The 14593-nt window shown below is 42.4% G+C and overlaps 1 protein-coding gene across 2 annotated transcripts in view; it reads left to right on the forward strand.

Moving 5' to 3' along the window:
* PELI1 (pellino E3 ubiquitin protein ligase 1) overlaps window positions 1-14593 on the forward strand; it is a 44152-nt gene that overhangs the window by 19169 nt on the left and 10390 nt on the right. Inside the window, exon 1 of one of the 2 annotated variants that reach the window (XM_033056124.2) lies at window positions 6113-6299. The exons of the other annotated variant lie outside the window; for it this stretch is intronic. The gene's annotated coding sequence lies outside the window, so the exon portion shown is untranslated. Of the gene's footprint in view, window positions 1-6112; window positions 6300-14593 lie in introns of those variants that run through there. 2 annotated transcript variants of the gene reach the window in all.

The following is a 14593-nucleotide window of genomic DNA, read 5'->3' on the forward strand; positions in this document are numbered from 1 at the left end:
CAAAAAGTTGTCCTTGACTGTCGGAAGTGCAGGAAACCGAGGTGCTGAAGCCCGTGTGTCTGTGCAGAGCTCTGACATCTCCTAGCAGGCCACTGTGCAAACCTGGCTCCTGGCTTGCAGAGAGGAGGCAGCCTTCTGACTGCTCTCCAGAGGAACATACCTCATATGCTTTCATGTGCAAATGTGCAGGTGATAAGTTTATAAAGGACCCAGCTTTCTACCTTGTGTACAGACTGTCTAAAGTTTGAAGGGAGGAGGAAGAATATAGTAAGATGGTTATGTCTAATAGCAGTGATTTGCAAAATATTCAGGTATGACCTACAGGCTTGGGACACTGACATGTAGAAGTGAGGGGAGGTTTTGAGGTTATCCAGCAGTTTTTTTTACTGGAATCACAGAGAGACTGCAGTCAGAATGGTGTCAAGAGTTTAGTAAGTGTGGTTAGGAATTTAGGATAAAGCAGAAGGCTGTTGGATAGAGCTGACTTTTTGCTTCACGATCTCTTAGAGGGTAAATACATTTGCCTTCTTGTGAGAGATTTGTTTGATGTGGGAGTTGATTAGAAGCTGTGCTGAATAGTTTTTAAACTTTGTCCCTCTTAACGTATTTTTTCCCTATAACAGGGAATGTGGGGAGTGTGAGTGCGAGGAGACAGACAGTTATAGCTGAATTTCTATAACTGAATAATTTTCCTTTTTTTTTTGCTAAACCAAAATGTTTTTCACCACTGAGGTAAAGATGTTTTTCAGAACTGAAAGTGTTACTACTTCTAGCAACTGTCTTAGGACTCTCTGTACAAATCCATGGTCAAATGATCTGGCTTTGTGGGAATGAAAAATTTCAGGTAATGCAGGTTCAGCTAGTTGTGCTACAACCTGAAAGGCTTTGCTAGTACAAAAATTGTGTCTTGGAAATTAATTCAAATTAGGTCTCCCTTTCTTTATTTAGGGGAAAACATAATACCTGAAGCTCAGTGAATCTGGATTCTGATGCTAAGAGATTGCTGAACAACATCTAAAAAATTCTTCAAGAAAGTGCTTGTACATAGGCAAGATTAATTGAATCAGAACTGATCCTAGAGAACTTAAAAATGAATCTTTTAGAGTAGCTTTTTCCAGGTATCTGGGAAATTAAAGTTTACTGTCTTGGAAAGAAGCCTGGTGCAACTACATCTGTATGGCTCTGACTTCACAGATGACTTGCATCAGTCTGACCTTTTTGGAAAAAAAAAATGTGTTTTCTTCAGAATGAGGCTTTGCCTGTCATTCTTTCAATCTTGAATTTTTAGGAATTCAGCACATCTGATGCTTCAGGTTGTAATGGAAGCCAGGTGAAGAACCATCTGTCCTGGTTTCAGCTGGGATAGAGTTATTTTTTGTAGCAGCTGGTACAGTGCTGTGTTTTGTGTTTAGGATGAGAATAGTGTTAATGCACTGATGTTTTGCTGAGCAGTGCTTCCTCTGAAACAAGGACTTTACAGGGTCCCAGATTCTGCTAGCCAGGAGCTGCACAAGAAGCTGAGAGGGAGAATGGCCAAGACAGGTGACCCAAACTGGCCAAAGGGATTTCCATACCAGAGGGCGTCATGTCCAATATTATAAACTGGGGGGAGTTGGCTGGGAGGGGCTGGCTGTTGCTCATTGATGGTCTAGGCATCAGTCAGTGGGGTGGTGAGCAATTGTGCATCACTTCCTTGGGTTTCTTTTCTTTCTCCTTTTATGTTGTTTCCCTTTTCTTTTTTATGTTTTGTTTTAGTTTATTTCAATTATTTAACTGTCATTTCAACCTGAGGATTTTACTTTTTTTTCCCCGACTCTCCTGCCTTTCTCTTGGGCCAGGGGAGGTGCGAGTAAGCTGCACGGTACTTGGGGACTGACTGGGGTTGGTTAAACCACAACATTGCTTTAAGAGTAGCTTCATTTCCAGATGTCTTACTTGGGCAACAGTTGCTGCGTTGAGGCTCATTAGGCCTTATTTCTCTTGTGAAGGACTTCCCTGGTATAGCTGAGGAACAGGCACACAAAGATGTGAGGGTGGAACAGGACTTCGTAAGAAATGCTCATTAGGTTTGTCTGATGGCAAAATGTGACTCCTGCGATGGGAAATACCTCTGTGCAGTGTGTTGCCACTCTGTAACTAGGCTGCTTCAGTGACAAATTACTCCACAGTTGCTTAAGGATCGCCATGGCTGGATGAACAACATTTTAGAGTTGGCAAATATGTTTGAAGGAGCATTTGTTGTACCTTAAGAACTTGACATTCTATTTAGGTCTTTTACTCAGCTGTCCTGCAAATCTAATTAACTTCTAGCCCTTCCAGAAGTGGTCAGTGGAGAGGAGTCCATGAAGTACCCTCTACCCTTCATGTCAGAGAAACCTGAGATGCAGAAAAGGGTTCTTATTTGGAAGCCATAGCTGTAACAATGGATCTTTGTTTTCTCGGCCCTTGTAAGAACTTTCTTACTTCTTGCTGTAAGCCACCACACAGTAGTGCAGAGGATTAGGTCATTTCCTTCCCTTCTCTTCCTGCAGATTATTTGATTAGCATTTCCATTGTATACTCTAAATAGCATGTTCTTGGCTTCAGGCTGGTGTCCCCCCCTCTATAATCTCTTTAAAACACTGTAGTATGACTTTTTATTAGCAGTGTGACATGGGAACTCCTTGCACAGAGATTACATGTGACGTAACACAATAAAAGATTAATGGGGCTGGTAAGTCAGTAATCTTCCCTTCTTTCTTCCCTCATGCACCTGAGATTAGGCTTCTGGGAACCCCCTAACAGTGTTAATGCCTTACAGCACATGAAATATTGTTCTGATTTGGATATCATTGCCTTTGATCAGAGTTCAACCCCTGACTTCATGGGAAACAGTTCAGGTTGTGTAGAGTGTATGTTCCACGTTCAGCATTGAGTATACAAATATACCTCCCCTGTGGGATCATTGCATGTCCTGGTCTTCCACCAGAAATTTTGCTCCCTTTTCTCAGTGTTCCCTTTCCTCAATCTCTGTTTTAATATACGCTGTATGTAGTAATTTCAAGCTCTTATCCTGCATGGGGTTTTTATTCCACTCCTTTCCTGTTTTGTTGAATAAAATCATCAACAGGTGTTTAGAATGTCAGTCTTGAAATGCAGTAGTAATAAACTGATAAGGTTAACTCCAGCATGAAGAGATTGCCATTCAGGCTCCTTGCCAGTCTGCACACTAGAGGCCATAGTGTTGCCCATTGCCCGTATCTGTAAGGCTGTCTTTTTAGCTGGAACAGCTAGAAATGCATTCCTCTTCAGAGCTTATGTTGAATGTCATGTGAAATCACGTAATTGTATCAAACTGTACAGCATCTGTTTGTGAGTCAGATAGAAGAACATGACGATAGAGCCTTTTATTTCTTTAACAACTTCAAGGAAAGAACCTCCTCTGCAATTCAGCATCACTTCATGAAATTAGCAGTGATATCTTGGGCTACAGATTGCATTGTTTTAGTCTGGCATGGTATCTACTCCAGGATAAATCAGCTTGCCTAGTGACAGCATCCTGGAGGCATTTATTTGCAGTCCTCAAGGCTGATTCCATGAAAATCATTAAACCCTCCTCATCATAAAAGTGAGGGGCAATGTTGACATGAGAACAGCTGAGTAGAGCACGGCTGTGAGTAAACACAGGCAGGGAGACAAAGATTCAGAGGCAGCTACATAGGAGTGTGCCTAGGGGCAAAATAAACCCTCAAAATACCTGGATTAAGATGGGCATGATTAGCTATAAAAAGGGCATTGTTTGGTGTTGCCTGATAGCTCCAGAGGGTCACTAATATGAAGGCAGGTAAGGATTGTTACCTGCAGGAGGCTGGGTGGGGTGGTAGAAAGCAAATCCACCTGTAGCTGTTTCTTAGGCCGCTGCAGTATAAAGTAATCTAAAAGCTTATTAACCTGAATGCTGAACAGCTGCATCTGTAAAATGAGAACAAAGGAGCTCTAGAAGCAAATTAGTCTTCCAGTTCTGCTTTTCAGGATGTTTTGAAACAGTACAAGTCAAGTTTTACAACTTGTGTGAGAAGAGTAATGCAGCGTATATGTGGTCATACCAATGTAACTAATCACTACAGTTAAGTACTTGAATACAGAGCACTTTTTGTACTCTTGGTGCCGTATCTGTGTGTTAAGTGATACTAATGCAGTCCTGATGTGGTTTGCTTTTTTTTTTTTTTTGCTTTTTTTTTTTTTAACAAAATCACAGAAGTAACCCTTAGTTCTGATTAAAACAGCAATCAAGCTGCCAACTTTGTATAGGCTGGGATGAAACAGAAAATACTTGAAAGTGATGGGGGAGCACCATCTTCCACTCCAGTAAAAATTGCCATTTTAAGGATCTACACATTACCAGTGGAAGAGCTGGGTTTATGTGCCAGTAGCACAAGGCTGTTGATTTTTGGCAGGGAAGAGGATTCAACCTAAGTCTTAAGATTGGGCTTGATGAGTCTCTGGTGTTTCTGTTGAGATTGATGCAGAAGGTCCCTATCCCCTCATTTGCATTGGTATAATGGGATTACAGAATAAACGCACAAACAGATAAACTAAATTATTTGGGTTGAAATAGTTGGAGATTAGTGTGTGGTTTTGGTTTTTCCCTTAGACCCTTGCCAGTTTAGTAATCTAATAGCTGTGATAATGACCATACCATTTCAGAGCAGTGTTCAGTCCTGTGGTTTTTTTGGCAACCAGAAGAGTGGAAACAAGGGAGCACCTGTACATCAGTGTTTCTTCAGCCACTTTCCAGTGTTCAGCAGCTGTGGCTCAACCACTTCTGTGGAGCAAATGTTATCTTTGTGCTTAATAATCTATGGTAGAAGAAACATAAGTGTCTTTGAGCCCATGTATAGTTTTATTATCCAGAATAACTTATGACAAGGTATTCTGCAGCAAAATTTTCTGGGTAGGTGACAATTTCCTGTAATAGGATAGCTGTACTGTATTACTTAGGGGAAAGTTTGCTGTGGAGTACTGGTTGAGAAGAGAGAAAACACAGATGTATTCACCTTGTTCTCAGCAGTGAAGCTGACTTCTGTGGAGCTGCAACTTACGCTGTATTATGGCATTATGAACAAAAAAGCTGTTTTGTCAGTTCTTAGGTTTGAGTGTTACCCAGTGGCTATGCTGTGAGGTAAACTGGGGAAGAGACCCAGCTAAAAAATAACAGAGCAGATAAACTAATGTTTTAAAACATTGGCAGATGAGTCTATAAAATTGTGTTTAAAAGATTGAGATGGCAAGCCAAGGAGGGAGCAGCAGAAGCACGAGCACGTGCACAATATGGAGATACGAAGTGTCAGGCTGTGTCTGTGTTGCTTGAGCCAGGGTAACCATGTACCCCTTCTTCACCACTACAGCTGCAATGTAAAACTGGATGTAAAGGTTAAACTGCTGTCATATCGTGATTGCAGCAGCCTCGCAGCATTTGCATGATCAATTCCACGAGGTAACTTGGGAGCTGTGGTAACTTGATCACCACTTTATGGCTCAGACATTTAAATTATCCCGCCCACTGGCTTGATGCAGTGATTTTGATGTTGGTGGAATGAGAAATGAGCTCATAACCTGGTCTGGCATATGCAGATTTGCCTTTCTAAATGTGCATCGTACAGGATTGAGCTGTTGTAGAATCATTGGCCATGACAGTCCAGTACACACAGGTGGCATTTGCAGGTGTTGTGCGTCCAGTCCTACAGTATTAGTGAAAATTGAGATAGCAATGCCTGAAGGGTTTCTGCTGGTATAATTCTCAGTGTATCAAGAAATTACTCTTTGTGTGGGAGGTGAGGAAAGCTTGCTGGGCTAATAAATTATGTTTTAAAAAAAAAAGAAGAAAAGGTATAGCATGCATGGGTACAGTTATGTAAGAGAAGGAAATAAATCAGTGTTTCTCTGAGAACCTCATCTGCAGAGCTGCCAGGCAATTGGGTTGCAGTATTGTTCTCAACACACCCTCTGCTTCCTTTTTTCCTTTTTGGGGCCGGGGATGGATGAATTGATGGAGCAGGAGCAGGATGCCGGTTCTGCCTCCAGCCAATGCTGTGTGGTGCCGTGGTGTTTACCCAGCTTACGAAAGGCAGAGTCAGCCCCTCTTGAGGCAGGAGGTGCTTCCCACCGCAGAAGTGAAAGCACACTGAGCAGTCACTCAGTCTGGCAGTTGCTGGGGGTTTAAAGGAGTTGGTGGATTTCGGCTGTTTTTTAACAAGATCGAAGGCTTGGGTTTTTTCTTCTCTACTGTGTAGGAATACTGCAAGGACACAAATATCCTGGTAAGTGCTCTGCATGCCGTCAGTTTTCCCTTTTAGTGTGGCATTGTTTCAGTCTCTCCTCTGAAAGTCTCCTCAATAGCAGTGGTTTTCAGCGATGTGCTAGAAAGGGAATCTGAGATCAGGCAGTGTCTGCCGGCTCCCCTTCCACCTCCGAGAGGCAGAGACATTCAAAGTGCGTAGCATAGTAAGTGCTGTTTGATTGTGAGGAGTGTCAGTCACTTCTCATTTTTAGGGTGCAGAGCAAGGTGCCTTAAAACTGTCATTACCTAACAAAATTGTAGCAAGGGAAATTTCTCATGGAACTGTTGAATATTTCTGTTGTCTAAACCGAGAAAAAGGCTTTAAACATAACTGTAACTCCTACTTTTGTAAGATGATAGAGTATGCTATGTGAAAAGGCTTTAGTGTAATATAAACAGCTATTTAGCAGATACTTTGGTACCTGATCTGCCTTATCAGGAAGCCGGGGGCTCATAAAAAGCAAAACTGAAGCATTCGGGCATTTAGAACAAGAAGTCATTGTGGTTCTTTGCAAGCCCAGGCTCCTCAGCCATATATTCCAGTATTGGTGCATCAGACAGTACATTTTCACGGACTTGAAAAGCTCCATTGCTTTATGTAAGAATAAAATACCTCTGCTTTGGTCTAAACTCTTAGGAAGTTTTGCTCTTGGGACTGACTCTAAGTGAAAGTTGGGACTGTGTATTTTTTTTTAAGGTGACACTGTAATTTGTCTGAAGCAGTGGAGAGGATAATGTTAAAGGTTTCTAACTGTACTCTGCAGCAGAACTACACTTTTTTACTAGTAATATACAAAGTTTTTTCTGTTTGTACTTTTGCAAGGCAGTCTCTGAAGATAAATAGGTATGTTATGTCTAATGAATACTTGATGCTCTCACAGCATGCCTCTATGTAGTCTTATTTTATGGCTCTTTCATAGGGGTTACAGGTTACAAATAAACTTCATTTGATAATCTGAGTGAAATGAAAATAAAATCAAAGCTATATTTTTTCAGCATAGCTTGTACTAACAGGCAAAGTGCAGGTGCAGCCAGAACTTCATGGAGAAAGCTGCAAATTAATCTTCTGAAGTAGCTTGTGTAACTTTGACAGATAGTTCAGCTGATGGAGCAAGGACAAGCCTGTTTGGCCCTCGTGCTGGAGGGGCTCAGTCCTGTGTGAGGCTCCACGTGTTGTCATCGCTATATCCGAAAGCTGACGTGGAGGAGATGGGGGGCAAGGGGGTTCAGACTGTGTGTAAATGGAACAGGTTAACTGGTGAAGAACCTTCTCAGCTAATTAAGGATACAGATAATATTGCAGTGACAGCTTTAAAATAGACACCTTGTGCTAAAAGACAAATGGTTTTGGCTTCCCACACGCAGTCTGAATTACATCATTTATAACCTGTAGGAGGTTATCGTGGTTTCCTCAGGGGAGGATCAGCTGTTACTTTTCATTACTGAAAAAAATCCTGGACTATTTCTAAGGGAATATTTTCAGAATTGATTTTTGTCAGTCTGTTGGAGTAGATCATTATTGATTACATAAATCTTCCAGGTTTAGTACACCCAACCACATTCTCATGTCATCAACGGCAGTTCAGAATGAGAGAATTGAAGTTACCGGAGGTCTGACTGAAATCAGGCCCCTGTGCTTAGATGGGTTTTTTTCAGTCTTCTGAAGAGAAATGCTATTTTTGAGTACTATCATGAAGTACAGATTTTCATATAGGTGCCTATAATAGAAATCCTATTGTAAAACACTTCCCCTGTTCATTGAGAAAGGTTGCCTGTCCTCAAGGCACTGTTCCTGTCTTTCCTGAAATTGCTGAAAACTTCTCAGATTTGCTTCTGAGGCTGGAAAAGAACTTGAAGCAGAATGCTGGATGCCAAAACTGCTCTTTCTTAGACTGGACAAAATTAGCTGTGGCCTTAGAGCGAAACACTAGATTTTCTCGTCTATTGAATTAATGCCCCTTTCAAAGTGTCCACAGACAACGGGGCTTTGTGGGGTGGGTGTGTGGGTGTGTGTGGGTGTGTGGGTGTGTGGGTGTGTGTGGGTGTGTGGGTGTGTGGGTGTGTGGGTGTGTGGGTGTGGGTGTGTGTGTGTGTGTGTGTGTGTGTGTGTGTGTGTGTGTGTGTGTGTGTGTGTGTGTGTGTGTGTGTGTGTGTGTGCTCTGACTCTTGCATGACCTGTGTCCAGGATGACCAGCCCACTAATGGCAGGTGCCCATGCAAAAAGATACTTTCATTCTGTTTGTGACAATTAAAAACTCCTCTGTTGAGATTTTACAGATTTTCTCAAGACAGAGTAGTAGATAGCTGTCGCATTGTTTTATGCTTGGTGTCCTGTGCAGGATCAGCTGCTTGCTCATTTTGGAGATTGGACTTATTGTCTTGTTTTTGATATTTTGTTTTTGTCTTGCTTTCATATCATAAGACACTTGTGTGTGGATAGTGGATGACTAAGCTTATTCCGAGTTACAGAAGAAAAGGTGTACAGTATAGACTAAGGAAATAATAAGCCATATTATAGCAAAGGCTGGGCTGATACTCCACGCTCCCAAAGCTTGTTCTTGGGGATTTTTGATGCTGAAAGACTCCCTTTTCTATAAATAAGAAAATGAATTTTCCTTCCTTAGAAAGGTAGTGTATGGCTATTGATCTAAAGTGATAGGCATTTAAATTGCACTAACAGATCCATCACTATACGTTCCCTGTATATCTGTAGTGAAGGATGCAAGCTGTACACAGAATGTGGCTAGTCTTAAAAGTGGAGTCTAAAACCTGCTGATGTTAAAATTGCAGGTGTGTGTGGGAAGGAAACGTGAGCCTGTTTATAACTGGAAACTGAGAGAAGTGTTAAAACTATGGCTGATAAACACATGCTCTTTTTACCCAGTGATCACTTCAGTAAAAACTATTTTAATACAAGCTTACAAAACGATTTATAGGAAAAACAGTTGAAGGAGAATAACTTTCCGGTGGTGAAAGTTACTTCACTCATCAGGTAGAAGAAAGTGATTTCTCAACCTTTGTCTCAGCTTTCAGAAACATAGTGATGCAAGGAGCTGATCCCTTGTTGCTTGCACCAGTGAGATCAGTAACATTATTTATATTGTTTATGAAACCTGGCAACCTGGGCTTGGTGGGAACACATACTCAAGCAAGCAGTCATTCTGCTAGGAATTACTGTGAGGTTTTGGGTTGGTTGTTTTTTTTGGTTGGGGGGGGCTTTGTTTGTTTTGGGTTTGTTTGTTTTTTTAATTTTTTTGTTTGGGTGGATAGTTGGTCTTTGTTTCTTTATTTTTTTTTTCTTCCTCTCTGATTATTTATTGCCTCATTCTCCTTCCATGCTTGCAAATATCTTCATCTTGAGAGACTAGTTTTCTGTACAGCTTGATTGTGTCTCACAGTGACTTTTAACTTCAGTATTCTGGTTGTTTAAATCTGGAAATCAAGATTTTTTCCTTTGAAGTGGTGAGGTGTAACCAGAGAGGAGAATATGCAATGCTGAAATACCGTACATGTATTCAGAGGATTGGGGTTTCTGATCCTGCAGTTGCAGGAGACTTGCCTAGTGAAAACCAGTGGATGTTGGCAAACTTGGGTCCTACGTGTGTATTGTCAGATATTGTCATACTACTCAATGTGAATTGTTTGTTTGCAGTTTGGAGTTTTAAATCCAAATAAAGCTGTAGACACTGAATAAATCTTGAGGGATAAGGACAAAATCTTGTTTCATTGGTAATGGAGTTAACTTATAATTTATGTCTAACTGGTCAAAAGTGCACCTAAAGTGTGCACAAGAAGTGTGAATTTCCTAAAATTAGTTGTATTCCTGGCATAATTTAGGCTGAGAGGTTGTCTGGTTCAGTCCCTGGACTCAAAATGGGACTGTACTGCCTTTGATCAGGCTGTTCAGGACCACATGCAGTTGATCTCCAAGGATGGAGCTCTCATAGCCTCTGTGAATTGAGGGTTTTTCCCTCCCATAATAGCTAATCAGGATTTTCTGTGCTGTAGCTTGTTTGTTGTCTCTTGTTCTGTCACTGCATACCTGTCAAAAGGACTAGATTCCATTTTGTCCCTATTCCCTCTGGTTTAGCACAAATTGCTGAGGGAAGAGCTGGATGTGAGAATTGCAAGGGTAGTCAGTACAGAACTGCAAATAGTAAAAAAATAAAAACATAGGTAAAGTCTTTTGCTTTATTTCTAAAAGCAGAAAACAACAAACCACATATCCAAACCATAAAATGTGTAGATATAGAACATAAACATAATACTATAAAATGGGAGGGGAAAATTCCCGTTTTTTGCATCTGAATCAGCATATTTTTATTTTAATATATTCATTGACAGAGGACTTCTTTCTATACTGTGAAAGTGGTTTTGTATGCAGTATTTTAGAAAAGGGCTAGTCTGGCGCTAGCTACAGTTGCTAGCAGCCTATAATGCTGGCTCTCTGTTTAGAAAATGACAGTAATTTATTACAAAGAGACTTTTATTCTAGTATTTTTAGCTTGCAGCCGAGTGTTTAATGAATCTCTACTTGGGCTCATTGAATTTATGTTCTACCCTCCCCCCCATTTTAACCATTGAAATACTGCTATTCTTGCTGCAATTCTAGAAGCTGTACTTGGTGTACGAAATAGCAAACTTAATTCACAAGGTTCTGTGTGCCTTATTGCTGACAAAATCTGAAGACTTGCTAAAGCAAGTAAAGACTAGTTGTGAGTGAGTCTGGTGACCAGGAAAGGCAACTGAATGGTTGCAGATGACTGGTTAAGCTAGAGCTGATAGTTCAAAGCCTACTAAAATTCATCTGTCTCTGTCACCCGTGGAAAATAATGTGCTCAATGAAAGTGAGCTCTTAACCTCTCATACTCTGAAGCATTGTTTGGGAGGTGTTCCCAGAGACAGTCTGGATGCAGGGACCAGTGTTTGCATGAGACAGGAGAGACTATGATATGACTTTTCCTTCTACTGGAATGGAGTCATAAATCTGTGGCTTGCTTTCTCAGTTATAGCAGGTTTTGCCTTCTGTGGCTTTAGTGCGTGCTAGAGAGCAGGAAGGCTTGTAAGACACCAGACTTACATTCTTGAAACAAATTTAAAATGCTTTTCTCAGTTCACTTTCCAGTCCTTCAAAACGGTTGCATATGATACTATTGAGCATTGAACTTTTTTCTGCCCCCAGAGGAAGCAGTATTAAGAATAAAAAGTTCATGAGTTCTTCCTATTCCTGTTTCCTATTTTTGATACTGAAGGATTTTAACTGGTACCCATTGTGGTTTGGGGCTAACTGCAAACAGTTGTCCTGTGCAAGTTGCTTTACTTTCAAAATCTTTTCAAATCCATAATACAGGACTGTGCAAAGGTGTATTTTCAGATTTTGGTCTCTTCTCTTTGGCAGAAGCAGAGATCTTGACATGAAATGTTTGCTTCTGCCAGTTCTATGATTTTTGGAAGAACATTGGATGAGATGGGATTTTGTAATTGACATCTTATTCCTTATCAGTGTTGAAGGTTCTTGGAGGAGTTTAGAAGAGTCTGTTGCTCAGAGCTTGCTCCAAAGAAACCTGTTCTACTGATGTCTGGAAATGCTGCTGCAAAAAGCAGCAAAAATGTACAGTAATTTCACGAATACAAGCCGCAGCAATTTGACAAAAATTTTGGTGGAAACCCAGAAGTGCGGCTAATAGTCGGGTGCGGCTAATATGTTAATAATTTTCTGACATTTACAACCCCAGACGTGCCAGCCAGAGTGCCGAGCCAAGCACCGGCCAGTAAAAGCCGGCATTCCGCGATTGTTACAGTGTTACCGTGTTGCCCTGGCTCCCTGCAGGCAGCACGGGGGGCGGGGAGAGAGGCGGGAGAGCTCTCTTCTTCCCTCCTCTGCTGCAGCCCAGGGGAGCCGACGGGGGGGAAGTGCCGCCATTGCCGCGGCCTGGGGAGCCGACGGGGGGGGGGCGCCGCCATTGCCGCGGCCCCGGGAGCCGACGGGGGGGGGGGGCGCTGCCATTGCCGCGGCTCGGGGAGCCGACGGGAGCCCTGCGCAGCCATTGCCGCGGCCCGGGGAGGGGGGGGGGGAAGTGCGCGCCACCATTGCCGCGTCTCGGGGAGCCGGCGGGAGCCCCGCGCCGCCATTGCCGCGGCCCGGGGTGGGGGCGGGAAGTGCGCGCCGCCATTGCCGCGGCTCGGGGAGGAAGCGGGGTGCTTTGTCCACGCCCGCCACCGGCGCCACGGGCGCGGGAAAGCTCTGTCCCCGCCCGCCGCCGCTGCCGTAGGAGCGGGGGAAGCTCCGTCCCTGCCTGCCACCGCGGGGCAGCGCCGACCCGGGGTGACCGAGCCCAGTGGCAGCGGCGGCCGGCCCCGAGCGGCAGCACCGGGCTGGGCCACCTGGCCCCGTCAGCGGCCCCTAGCGGGCTGAGCCTGCACAGCCTTAGCTCAGCCAGTAAACCCCGCCCTCCCGCGGTTCTGTTACTAATTGCACGCGGGTCCTCGCTGCGAACGACAGAGCGGCTTATATTGGTGTGCGGCTTATCTATGGACAAAAACCGAAATATTTGCCAACACCCAGAGATGCGGCTTATACTCAGTGCGGCTTGTATTCGTGAATTTACTGTAACTTGCATGTGTTTTGTTCGAACAGTTGGTTCCTTAGCTATGTATTGGCCCTTCAGAACCAAACTGTCTTTAATTTAGCCTTTCCTAATGTTTTGAAGAGCAGTAGTGCTCTAGGAATAAAAACTGGTCAGATTATAGTACAAGAGAAGGCCCATTATGTATTTTGGTGGATCTTTATCTCCTACTCAACGGTGTTTCTTCAAGTAAGTTCTTCACTCAGTTTTAAGTGATCCTTAAGCCTGCTCTATTTCAGCAGTGGAGATGTTGTCCCATGGCAGATTAGACTCATCTTGTGGGACAGCTCTTGAGTTTTATTTACAGACATGTAATTTCCCTTGGACTAATCTTCAGGACCTCAATGGAAGGATATAATTGATCTTTGTTATTTCTGGGAGCAAAAATATTTTCCTTTTGAGTACTGTGTACCAGTCCAGTCACACTGAATGAGAAGTAGTGTGTATGTTGGACTGATTATTTTTTTAGGAGTGCTGAATCTTGTATGTGCTTAAATTGAAGTAATTGGGGGGTGTAGGAGTTGTGAAAGTGGTATATGAAGCTCACAAAGGTTCTGAGATGTATTTGGAAAAAAATGAAGTTCAAACATTCTAACCAGACTTTTGAAAGTGGATGAGCATGCTGTATTGTTAATGATGGCTCTAGATTTCTAGCACTCAAACCTTCCTTAAGTCTAATAAGAAGTGGATTTCCATCATGTGCAAAAGAAACTTGAGTGGATTTCTTTAAATGTAAAGCAAAAGAAAATCTTTTAAAGAGGAAATGAGCAACAAATGTGGGACATCTTTCCTTATACTGAGATTTTTCTGTGTAATTCCTTGTATTGCTGAAGTCTGTCCCTGGGAACTGCTGACCCCTGTTGTCATTTCTGCACAGTTCTCTGGTCACTTGTGCAGGTAATGCATTAGAGGCTCCTTTAAATATGCATGTTTATTTTCATGGGGCTTTGAAGTTGTCTCAGACTAAGCCGTGTATTTTTTTTAGTTTTCCATTAAAATTGTTCGCTTGGATGAACAGAGGAAGAGAAGCTGCACCAAACCTGTTCTTGTACTAATGGCTAAAGTTATTTAAAATGTTTGCCTTCCCACTTTCTCTGAGTGAAAGGATTAGCTCTTTACCACTGTAATATGGAGTTACACTATTTAAATCTTTGGTTACCATTTCATGGCAGTTTTTCTTGTGTGTTGTTAAATGGGAAGGCAGAGGACAACTGTTGGCTAAAAGGAAATTAGTTGAATGTGAAGAAGACTGAATTGCAGGGGAGAGGCTCTTGAGGAGATCAATAGTCAAGCAGAAAATAGGTTAATTATGTGGGGAGGAGATGAGAAGATGAGCTCTTTCAGAAGACTGCTACAAGCAAGTATAATGCAAGAAGATCTTAAATGCTGAAGTGGATTGTAAAAATCCTTGATAGAAAATATATCCTTACTTTTATATACAGATAAAGGTGAAGATTTATACTCACTTCATAAGGAGAAATACTTCAGAAGGGAAGTGTGTCTAAAGAACTGATCACCATTAAACTCTAGGATCTATCTAGCTCTGTGTATTAATGTCAGTAAAGCAGTCCTGAGGTGTGTTCACTGTCACGTGGTGCTCCAAAGCAGGGTGTGATGCCAGGAAGCAAGGAGGGCCTGGAAGATGTGA

This window comes from Catharus ustulatus, chromosome 3 (assembly GCF_009819885.2).
Source record: "Catharus ustulatus isolate bCatUst1 chromosome 3, bCatUst1.pri.v2, whole genome shotgun sequence".
NCBI lineage: Eukaryota > Metazoa > Chordata > Aves > Passeriformes > Turdidae > Catharus > Catharus ustulatus.